Source organism: Lynx canadensis, chromosome A3, assembly GCF_007474595.2.
Source record: "Lynx canadensis isolate LIC74 chromosome A3, mLynCan4.pri.v2, whole genome shotgun sequence".
Classification (NCBI taxonomy): Eukaryota; Metazoa; Chordata; class Mammalia; order Carnivora; family Felidae; genus Lynx; species Lynx canadensis.
The window spans coordinates 137932799-137945050 of NC_044305.1; positions in this window are offsets into that span (position 1 = coordinate 137932799).

A 12252-nucleotide genomic window follows, 5' to 3' on the forward strand; every position below is an offset into this window, starting at 1 on the left:
TTTCCAGCTTAGATACCTCAGAGCTATATATGATTACCCCTAAAATGATTCACCATGTTCAAAATCAAAAAGCTTGGCAGCTCATATCTTGCAAGTCCCATACCTCTAATTTGGGATTGCTGGGTGAACTGCTCTGCTGAGATGATATTTTAACTTTTAATATCATTTTCATTGGACGAAATGATGAGCATTTTTGAGCCTCTTGCTCATTAATTAGAGGTATTTCACTCCTGTGGAGAAAAGAAAGGTGTGCATACGTTCCCATTTAGCAAATGCCAACATTGTAAGAGCTGGAGTAGAGCAAAGAGAACTGAAAAGAGTGGAGGCGAGGGGTAAAGGAATTGGGGAGTGAAGAACCACATGGTAACTTTATCACCACGGTGACCATGAGCACGTCATCAGCATCATCATCACCATTACTACCGCCACCATCATTGTCACCATCACCATCACCACCATGACCATCATTGTCACCATCACCACCATGACCATCATTGTCACCATCACCATCACCACCGTCACCACCATGACCATCATTGTCACCATCACCACCATCACCACCATGACCATCATTGTCACCATGACCATCATTGTCACCATCACATAATCATCACCATCATTGCCGTCTCCACCATCACCATTGTCATCATCACCATCATCACCACTATCACCACCATCATCGTCACCATCACATAATCATCACCATCATTGCCGTCTCCACCATCACCATTGTCACCATCACCATCATCACCACTATCACCACCATCATTGTCACCATCACCATCACCACCGTCACCACCATGACCATCATTGTCACCATCACCATCATCACCACCATGACCATCATTGTCACCATGACCATCATTGTCACCATCACCATCACCACCGTCACCACCATGACCATCATTGTCACCATCACCACCATGACCATCATTGTCACCATCACCATCATCACCACCATGACCATCATTGTCACCATGACCATCACTGTCACCATCACCATCACCACCGTCACCACCATGACCATCATTGTCACCATCACCACCGTCACCACCATGACCATCATTGTCACCATCACCATCAGCACTGTCACCACCATGACCATCATTGTCACCATCACCACCATGACCATCATTGTCACCATCACCATCATCACCACCATGACCATCATTGTCACCATGACCATCATTGTCACCATCACATAATCATCACCATCATTGCCGTCTCCACCATCACCATTGTCACCATCACCATCATCACCACTATCACCACCATCATCGTCACCATCACATAATCATCACCATCATTGCCGTCTCCACCATCACCATTGTCACCATCACCATCATCACCACTATCACCACCATCATTGTCACCATCACCATCACCACCGTCACCACCATGACCATCATTGTCACCATCACCACCATGACCATCATTGCCATCTCCACCATCACCATCACCATCGTCACCATCACCATCACCACTGTCACCACCATCATCACCATCACATAATCGTCAGCACCATCTCCACCATCACCGTCATCGTCATGATCAAATAATGATATTCAACATTTGCTGACTCTCTACTCTGCAGCAGGCGTTGTGTCCAGTATGTTTTATGTGATAGATTGGCTTTGTTGTAACTTTTTGAGGCAGATAGATTCTTATCCCCACTTTACAGATGAGGAATGTGAAGTGCAGGGAAGTTTAAATCAATTGGCCACGTTGATTGGCCAGCCCAGCAGCCTGACTCCAGAGCATGTGTTATCGGTTAAGTATATGCAAGTGTGCAGCGTGGGTGTGTGCACACACGGGGATTTCATTTGTGCGGCACCGTGCGGGAAGGCAGGCTGGCCAGGTGCGAAGAGGCTCTCTGCCACAGTGAGCACACCGAGCCTTAGACACTTAGGAGCACCCACGATTTGCCGTCCTCTCTGCGAAACTGCCCTCCTTGGACACCCCTTTCCCTCCTGCCTCCTTCGGAGATGTCTGGTCCCCCGGGCCCCTTTCCCACACAGCAGGTGCCTGATGGCTTGCACAGGAACGGCATACAGGATCATCGTTTGTGCCAGCTCTGTGAACCCGTCGCCCTGGCGTGGTCGTTGCCTCCGTGACCCGCGAACATCGCGTGGCCGGCCTCCACCTCCCTGACCTGCCTGCGGCCGTGCCCTCTGGTGATCTCGTCCTGCTCTGACTCTGACACAGGCCTAGTCACCACCGGGCTTGCTCTGCCGGTGCGTGGACAGGTGCATATGTCTGCCTCTTCCTCTGGACCTCTGTCGCTGCCTAGTGAACATGCCTGGACAGCCTGCTGTGGGGAGCAGGGGTCCTCCGGGCTGGGCCGTCCGACACCAGCTGGGCCCAGGCGGGGATCTCAGCTGAGACCCGCAAACTGCCCCACAGACGCAGAGACTGCCAGCAGTAATCAGCGGTTGTGGTGTAGACCACAGGTTTGGGTGGTTTCTTCTGTAGCCTTGCCGAGGCAGTAGATGACCAATATGGCACATCTGCAGCCAAAGCCTTACCGTGACGAAGGGAAGCGGCGCACGCATAGAACCCTTTGTGGGGGCTGAGTCGTGCCTACAGGGGCTCTGCCCGGCCTCCTCGGGTGGGCGCGTGGGCGGTGGATGAGTGTGCGTGCAGGGCCCCCCTCCGCCTCCTCAGAGGCCCGCTCCTGTGAGCTCGGGCTGCTTCTGTGGCAGGCTTTGCCCTTCCTGCCCTTGGAAGGACCTTCTTCCTCTTCCTCGGCATGGCGCTTCCTCTTCAACCTGATACCCAGGCGGTGGTTCAGTCTGCAGTGAGCCACGAACACCAGGTATGGAGAGACCGAGAGCGGCGTGGCCACAGGAGTGACCCCTGTCCCTGCAGGAGGCGGGTGCCCACGCTCCCTTGCCCAGGGGCTGACAGGAGCTGTGGGAAGCCTGGCTGCTCGTGTGCGGGACAATGCTTCCCCTCGACTCAGCCTGCAGAAACGCGGCCTTGGGGTCGAGTTGTCTATGCAGCTCTGAGCATGGGACAAGTGACCTGTCCTTCCAGCCGCAGACGCCAGACCGTCCTATGTCACCAGCACTCTGCCTCTCTTTCCCCTCTCATTTCCGCCAGAGTGCTGGACGTCATCCAGCGAATGGTGTCCACGTCCCTGCTGTCTGTCCGCCTCCAGCGGTAACATCTTCTCCTGCACCACAGACACTTGGTGCGTGTGACAGCTCCCACCCCATGCTGGGACAGCGCTTGGGACACCACAGGGCCCATGGGTGTCGCGTGATGAGCACAGACCTAGAGGCACCTCCCTTATGTGTAAACAGTAGAGACTGTGGTTCTTATTTTTGAACATTTCAATGGCAAGTCGCTCGTTCTGTTCTCGGCTCGCCCGTGATACTACGGCGAGGCTCCTGCTCTCGGGGCCACGTCTGCGAACCCGGGGAAAGAAACTCCATCCGTGGTTCCTGCCCTTTGAGCACAAGAGACAATTTTTATTAGGATGACTTTTAGCCCTTCTCCCTCTGTGTCTCCCTCAGATCTCATGTGTAGAAGAAACGCATTAGCTGAATAAGACCACGTACCAGGAAATGATTTGTTCCTCTCTTTTTCACCAAAGACATTGACACGACTAACGAGGGTTCGTGATCCGCAGAGAGGACCCGGGTACGGCCCCCGCCTGACGGCCTCGGGTCAGGGAAGGGCAGCGGTGTCCACGCCAGCCCTGTTCCTCCGCTCCCTGGGCCGTTTAGACCCGCGTCCGCCTGCGCTTTGCAGCCCGAGGCTCGTAGCCACTTCCTCTGGCTCTAAGGGGATCGTTTCCTGAATTAAATTTCTGGCTGCCCCTGCTCATCCCCTAACTGCCCCTCTTGAGCACCGGCTACACGATTTGTGGGGCCCAGTGCTAAATGAGAACACGAGGCCCTTTGTTGAGAGCCCGTGAAGAATTCCAGGTCCCCACGGGAGAGCCTTAAACCCACGACTGCTCAGGCCCGCAGCCATGGAGCCAGGCCTGGTTCTGTTCTTGTTCCTCAGGGTGTCCAGGGAGGCCCAGTCCTTTGAGTGGGTGTTCTAGGTGATGCCATAGCGGTGATGCTTCTAAAATGGTATCTACGCTGGGATACCAAGCATTCATTACCTAGTAAAATAGGACGCACCGACTGTTTTCTGGAGGTATAGCTTTTTCTCTCTAGAATCACAGGGGCGCATGTTGGTACTGGGAGTAGGAATATTGGCCTTTGTAAAACCATCAGTTCTGTTGCAAATACATTTTTATTTACGTAAATACCAACGCTCTTTGCGTATGGCGTCTGTCCCTCCCTCACCAGTGTTTATTACGTGCCTGGTGCCGTGTTAGCCACTGTGGGGGCCAATCGGACACCTGTCCTACACAAATAGTAAAAACGCAAGGTTGACGATATGAGTACCTCATGAAAGGTGGGAAGTTATAGGAATCTGGAGAAGCAAGATGCCGGTCCACTTGGCTGGGACAGAGAGGAACCCCCTGCGCTCCGCCCCCCTCACCCTCTCCAAGATGGCTCGTTCGTCTCCACTGTCCTGGTTGTAAATTCCTAGCACACGAGACTGTCAATGACAGAACCTATTAGATGGGGTGACAGAAAAAGGCAGAGCCGTCCTCGCTGAAATGACCTTTGTGTGACTACTTCAAGTTTAACTCGAAGAAGGGGCTGTTGTGAAACCCTCCAGGTAAAGTGTATCAAAACCCTACCTGAGGGCATCACACTGTTTCGTCTCCCAGACGATATTTGCTGATATTTGGGGTATATTAAAGGATGTTGTTGGTGCAAGCGGCTGATTTCCCAGGTGTTGGCATCCTGGAGGACCCGGCGCTTTCTGATAATCTCAGGGGTGGATTATCTGCACCATTGAGCACCTGAGTTTGTCACAACCCTATGCCACTTGACAGTCCGCATCTCACCTCGGTGTCAGAAAAACCAGGAAGTCTGAGGGTGACAGGCTCGGGCCACACCCGGCACTGCCCTTGGCCTCCTCCAAGCTCCCCCAGGCTCTGCTCACCTCTGCTGAACTTCCTTCTCAATCGGGATTCGCCTCATGGCAGCAAGACACTCACGGGCTGGCGAACGTCACTCAGGGACGGGAGGCAACATTTCACCTCAGTTCTGGCCAGAGTCTGAAGGAGGCTCTTCTTGGCCTGACTTGGGTCACATGTGGCCAGGGGTGGGTGCGGGGGTTCATAGGGTGGGTCACGGGAGGTTACGGGCTACACTTGTGCAAAATGAATGGGGCGGGATCATTCCAGACTGCGGAGGGCGCTTTCCCCAAAGGGGACAATCTGGACAGACACCCACACTTGTTATTTCAAAAGGGGTCACTTTTTACAATAAGGAATTCAGGAAGAGAGAAGGAGTCTGAGGAGAAGGCCCCAAATTTGCAAATTGAGGCATGTGTGTGACAGTAAGGATTTTGTAAGAGGAGGCGAAGGAGTCTCATTTGGTTTGGAGTAAAGGATTTTCACAGTCACGAATCATCATTGTTCGGTGACAGAGATCTACCGATAGGCAGGTGTGCAGGACGCCCGGAGCTGGGTCTGGGGACACGTGGCTGGCCAGAGCACAGGATGTGGTCCGTTCCTGAAAGCCTCGTAAATAACAACGACGCAAGCGAAACGTCCCTGAGCCTGAGCCCAAGGGTGGGGGCACGGGGCTGGGTGGGGAGAGAGGTGAGTGCTGGCCTGCTGGTGACCCCCTGTCCGCGGGGCTGCCCGTGGGACGGGCCTGTGTCCCCGGCCTGGACAGTGGCTTTCTCTCGGTGAGGTCTGAGGTGTCATTGTGCCCAGATCTGGGCTGTGGTATTTCTTGCTGTGCTCAGCATGACGCTGTGTCCAGAGTCGTGTGACGTGGTGACAGTGTCCACACCAGCAGACTTGCTTCTGTGAGCACCATCGCCGAGACAGTACTGATCAGGGACTGGGTCCTTGTCGGGGGGAGGGTGGGGACGAAGGTGTCCCGTGCGAGCTTCAGGACACGAGTCCGACACTTGTTACCGTGGTATCGTTTCCTCCAGCAAAGTTTCTGGCTGATTCCTCTGAGCAGTGAACCAGCGTGAGGGCCCGAACGGCGTTTGTGTGGAGAAAGGGCTTCCATCGGGAAGGCCATGTTGTCACAGACCGCGATGACCGGCGGCTGCTGCTGTGACGCGCCAGCAGGCTGGTGAGATGGGCACAGGTGGCTGGAAGCTGTTTGAAGAGACAGAGTCAGGACCTCAGTTTGCTGTCTTCCTGGCGGGAGGGAAGCGTGTGCAGGGGCAGGGCTCCTGGTCACGGGGGTGGTGACAGGAGCTTGGGCTTTGGCGGCCTGGGTTCTTGGTTCCCTCCTGACACCGACCGTGTGATGCGGGCCAGTTCACAAACCTGTCCGCGCCTCCAAAATTAGAGGTCGTACCAGATCCTCCTGCCCTGAGACCCCGTGTGTTCATGATCTGAGCCTCGTCGGGGGAGTCTGGTTCCATCCGATTAATATCTAAGCATGTGCGCTACTCAGGCCCGTAGCGTCCTTCCCCGGGAGACCACAGGTGCTGTCCCCTGTCCGCAGCTGGAGGAGAACGAGCTTCTGAAACATATGAAGTTCTCAGGGTGAAACACACTGGCACCACATTTGCTCAGCACTCTTCTTCGGGCTGTTCCTGAAACAAAGACGGGCAAACTCATCTCGCCCCTGAGCCGAGGGGCCTCCCGCCAACAGGGACGGGGCTCTCCTGACAGGGCCCTGTGGCCCCAGCAGCCACCTGCCCGCCGGGACCGTTTCCTCCCCCCCACACCGGGCGCGTTGGGCAGCCTGGTCTCGCAGATGCTGTCCAGCCCACCTGCTCTGTGCCCACTCGACTTCCTTCGTCCACGAGAGGTGAACATGGACTTGTGGTCCTTCTTCCTTACCTGGGAGGACGTGCAAAACGCACACGTGCTGTGGAAATACGGTCACGCTTAACTTCAGGTGAAAAAAGTAGGTAATGTATGCCTACCACGAAGCCATCTTTGTAAAAACATACCCACTGGTGACATATGGGGCTGCTTACTTAACGTTCTTGTGGTAGGTCTATACTTTCTGCACGTTCTCTTTTTTTAAGAGAGAGAAACTGAATACAGGCGGGGAGGGGCAGAGAGAGAGGGAGACACAGAATCCGAAGCAGGTTCCAGGCTCCGAGCTGGCAGCACAGAGCCCGACACGGAGCTCGAACCCACAGACCGTGAGTTCGTGACCTGAGCCGAAGTCAGTGGCTCAACTGACTGGGCCACCCAGGCGCCCTTCTACGTCTTCTGTGATAATGTCTTATACGGAGTATTACATTTCATTTTGTTCATTCTGCAACTTTCACGTCTTGGGAGTTTTGGGGGCGTGATGAGGCATCGTAAAGCCAGGCTAGGAGTCAGTACTGAGGGGTCAGTAGTCCTGGTCACCCGAGGACTGATTTTCATCTCCTTGGAAGACAAAGTTTCTTCCAGAACCTTCTTAAGCGGAATGCACGTGCCTCACTGGCTGGCGCTCGCTGGCTTTCTCCCTACCTGCGGTCCCCCAGGGCCTCAGCTGCTCTCCTGGCCGCGCACCTGCAGAGCCCTGCCCCCACCCCCCTCCTCCTCGTGCACCTTCTCGAAAGTGGGCTCCCGCCTCTTCCTCCTCAGACTCTCTTCCCGTCAGAGGCCCCCCCTCTTTTCTAAATTCTGACCAAAGCATTGAAATAAAAGGCAGCAGACGAGCTACTGTGCGCCACGTTCCATCAAACATTCCATCTGATGTAAAGAGCACTCTTGCTTTGATGGTCCCCTCCGGGCTGCCCGGTGCAGGATGTGGAGTCGGGGACCACTCCTCGCCCGTCTGCGCTCCCCGGCACCGGCACAGAGCATGCACACGGTTCACGCTCAGCAAGTGTGAGGGGCACCCGCGTTGAGACACTGTTGGAGGCGCCCTGGCGGTCCTTTTAGCTTAGGCACCGCCTACTTTTCTCACTTGAGGCGATGAAAATGTCAGAGATGCTCAGAAGAAGAGAGAGCAGCCTAATAACCCCCCGTATCCATCGCCCGTCACCTGCCTCCAATCAGTATTGACATTTCACCAACTTATGCCGTCTCCCGACCACTTATTTTCTTCGGCGAGACTATTTCTCTGCCAGTCCCAGATACACCATTTCACCTGTAAGTTCTTCACTAAGTATCTTTAAAAGAGGAGGATTTTTTCAAGCATAGCTATGTGACGTCACCCACCCTGGCTGTCCCTTGGGGGTAATTTGCTAGAATTCTGTATTTTTGAAGACGCGTAAGCTTAGAAGAGGGTGTGCAGGTGGGGGCCAGGCCAGTGTGGGGATAAAAGCCAGGTCAGGAGGTATGTGACGCGGCCCCCACCCCCTGCTCCATCGCCGGCTGGCTTTGGCTAACCCGTTGAGTTTCTGGGCCTCCGTTACCTGATTTTTAATGCGAGAAGCATGATGTGCTTGCCTGAGGACAGAGGAACGAGGCGGTGTCTCTGCTACTTGGGGAGGTGGGGTCGGTGATTCTCTGCAGTTGGAGAGCCACCACCGGGAGCCGGGCGGGCGGGGAGGTCCCCACGGAAGTTCCATTGCCAGCTGCAGGTACACCTGCCGAGAGCGCAGGCGGAGTCCTGAGCTGACTGGTGCCTGCAGACTTGGGCAGGGTTTGAATCAGAGGCCTCGGCCACCCGCCGTTTGGGGGGGGGGGGGGCCCTGGAGAAGACGGCTCAGCAGCCTGCGTCTCCTGATCTATTCCGGTATCTGCCAGCCCTGACTGAAGCATCGCCATGGCAACGGGAGAAAGGAAGCCCACGGGCTCACAAATAAAATGTGGAAGGCACACCTCAAGCGAGTAATAAGGGGCATCTTTAGTCTTCCACGTTATGGGCATCTATTGTCTAAGAGGCGTGCATGCCTTCTTTTCCTTCCCCTTCAGGAGGGTCATTGGCGGAAGAGGATGTGACCCAGAGCCCCAGAGGGATGGTTGAGAGGACCGGAGGCGAGGAGAAAGGAGCAGGTGGCCGCCGGCGCCTCGCAGCCTCAGAGCCTGGCGGGGCGCTGGCTGGGAGCCAGCTCTGAGGCCGGCTGCCGCCCGAGGGCGTGCGTGGTGCCCCGGCCCTGCCGGTCCGCCCCGGGTCCCGGTGCCGGGCCACGAGCCGGCGGAGGTGGCCGTCAGAGCGGCCGCTAGGGCACTGCCCGTTGAGAGCGCCGCTCGGCCCCCTGGGAGCCCCCGTCCCCAGGCCCCACGACGTGCGGAGGAGGCGGGAGCGTGCGCCGGTGGGCCAAAGGACGCGCCAGGCGTGAGCGCGGGCCTGGGCGGTGCCGGGGTGGGGCGTGGGCGCGGGGGGCCGGACACACCGCGTGTGCAAGCATGCGCGGCGTCCCCGGCTTGGGCGCTTCCCGCGGTGGCCGCGGTGACGGTGGCGGTGATAGGGCGCTCACCTGTCCTGCGGCCTGAGCGCGCGGTGGCGTCGTTGCAGGTGGCCTGTGTGTGTCCCACGCGCACCGCAGCCCACCCTGCCCAGAGCCCTCCGGAGTGGCGGTCCCCATGGTGCAGACGGCAGACTTCTGCCAGGAGTCTGCGAAGCGGGGTCTCTCTTGGCCTCTGTGGCCCCCCCCCCCCCCACACGTGCACACACACACCATGCACACGCCATAGACACAGACACACACGCACACACACAGGCTCATATTCAATTCAATGCCCTTATTCACTAAATGTTTATCGAACGCCCATCATGTGACACCGTTCTGAGCACTGAGGACCCCGCAGGGGAAAGGCACCCCGCCCTTGCCCTGTGGGACGACACTCCAGGTTGTAAGCTGGTTTACTCATCCTGCTCGGCCAGCCCCAGTTGGCTTTCAGCGAAGAACTAGGGCCTTCGCGCTGGACGGGGGGCCAGGCCGCCCGCGGTGCCTGACGGCGGGAGGAGGGGTGAGGAGGAGGGCCTGTGGGCTGCCTGCGTGGCGTCCTCCTTGCCCACTCGGCTTCCGGTCCGGGGGCTTCCGCACACGCTCTCCGAGGATCTCACCACCTCGCGGCGCACGTCTCCTTATTCCCTTGTGCACACGCGCGGCTGGGGCTCCAGGAAATGAACCCCCTCAAGGTCACGGGGCTGCTGAGTGGATGGCGGAAGGCGGGCTGACTCCGGATCCAGCGCTCTCCGGTGAATCGGAGCCAAACGCCGCTAGGCGTCACGCCCGGGATCCTGGGCTCAGCGCCCCCTGCCCCCTTCAGAGCCGTCTGAGTCCAAGCTGGCTTCTCTCCACCTGACGTGCCCCACGCCGGGATGCACGAGCACCCCCAAGGTGGTGGAAGGGGGGGTGTTGTTGGCCGGCCTCCCACGGCGCGGCTCTGACCTCCAGGGACGGTGGCCGTAGCCACTGAGTGTGTTTCGTGTGCTCACGGGCTGTTTGTGTCTCTTATGTAGAGACACGTATATTCAAAACCTTTGCCCATCTCTTTTAATTGTGTTCTTTGTGGTTTTTTTGGTTGTTGAATTGAGGGTGCTCCGTATATATTCTAGATGTACGATTCGCAAATATCCCCTCCCATCCCGCAGCTTATCCTTCCACTGTCTCAAGCATCCTTTGAAGCACAAAAATTTTTAATTTTGGTGGAGTCCAATGTATCTGTTTTCCCTTTTGTTGCTTACACTTTTGGTGTCCCAGCCAAGGACCGTTGCCAAATCCACGGTCATGGGGATTTACCCCTCGGTTTTCTTACAAGAATTCACAGTTCTGGGGGCGCCTGAGTGGCTCAGTCGGTTAAGCGTTTGACTCTTGGTTTCAGCTCAGGTCACAATCTCACTGTTCGTGGGTTCAAGCCCCTCGTCGGGCTCTGTGCTGATAGTGTAGTCAGCTTGGAATTCTCTCTCTCTCCCTTTCTCTCTCTCTCCCTCTGTGCCCCTCCCTCGCTCTCATGTGCACTAACTATCTCTCAATCCCTCAAAAATAAATAAACATTCAAAATAATTTTACAGTTCTGGCTCTTAAGTTTCACACTTAGCATTTTATCCAAGAAAATATTTAACATGGCTCTTTGCCCTGAGGTGGCGGGGGGGGGGGGGGGGGTGGTCACCGTCCTAACTCCCGGCTGCTGGGTCGGCCTCTGCAAGATTTGAATAAAATGAACTGGGGATTTCTCCCAGATAAGAAGGTGGCCATGGCAGAGGCTCTGTGACAGGGAGGCTTCCCAGGTCCCCAGGTGCAGAGCGTCCCCTGGGACTGTGTTTACCCCCCCCCCCCCCGCCCCAGTCCCGGCCTTTGGGGTCCTGAGGCTGGAGCTTCAGGGGGCGCTGCTCCAAACTGGGTCCTGGGAAGTCTCGCACCTGGGGCACATGGCTCATCACTCCTGCTTCCAGACTCCTCTCTGTGTCCTCATTATCCACTTTTCCTTCAAGGTGCAAGGATTCTGCCCATGGTTTTCAGAGGAGCACATCTCCTGGACAAACAGGGCTGCAGGGCCCCTCCTTGTATTCAAGGTCGATGACCCTGCTTGATGACCCCACAACGGGGCCCAGAAATCCCTCTTCCCTGCAGGGAAACAGCAGTTGCTTCCCCTAGACCCCGTGTCACCTCCTCTCGGATACCTTTCTGGAGCCCTTCCTAGGCAGAACGGCCCTCTCTCTCAGTCTGTCTGTGTCTCTGTGTGTTTCTCTCTCTGTCTCTGTGTCCTTCTCTCTGTCTGTCTCTTCTCTCCCTCACTCCTCCCCCCCCCCACCCTGCCCCTTTCACTGGACCCTCCGTGGGGCCCGCATGACTGTGCTTTGAGCATGTCTCTGTTTCCGGACCAGAAGCTCCTTGTGGTCAGGGACATTGTCGTGTCTGCCCTGCGTCTTCAGAGCCTGGCGAGGGCCCGGCACACCCTAGGCGCTCAGGGAATGTCTGGTGATGTATTGAGGAGCCCCCGAGGGCCTTGGGACCTGCTGTGGTTTTGTTCTAAACTGATAAAACTCCGGAGGCAGTGCAGCGGGGAGAGCCCCGCAATGCGTTCCTGTTTCCCAAGAACAGGGCCGTTAGGGGAGCTTCTAAGGTGAGGTTTCCGGAAACATCAACAGAGTCACCTCCTGTGGTCTGTTCCCTTTACTGTGATTGGAAAACTGGAAACACGTAGTTATTTCTGCCCTGACACTGCCCGGGAGCTGTCCAGTCTGTGGGCACAGAGTGTCTTCAGTGATTCTGAGGGACCTGCTCTGGGGTGTTTGGGCCGTCTAGGGCATCTCCCGGATGCTGGGCACGCGTGGGCCTGTGGTGGCCTGTTGTGGCCTGCTG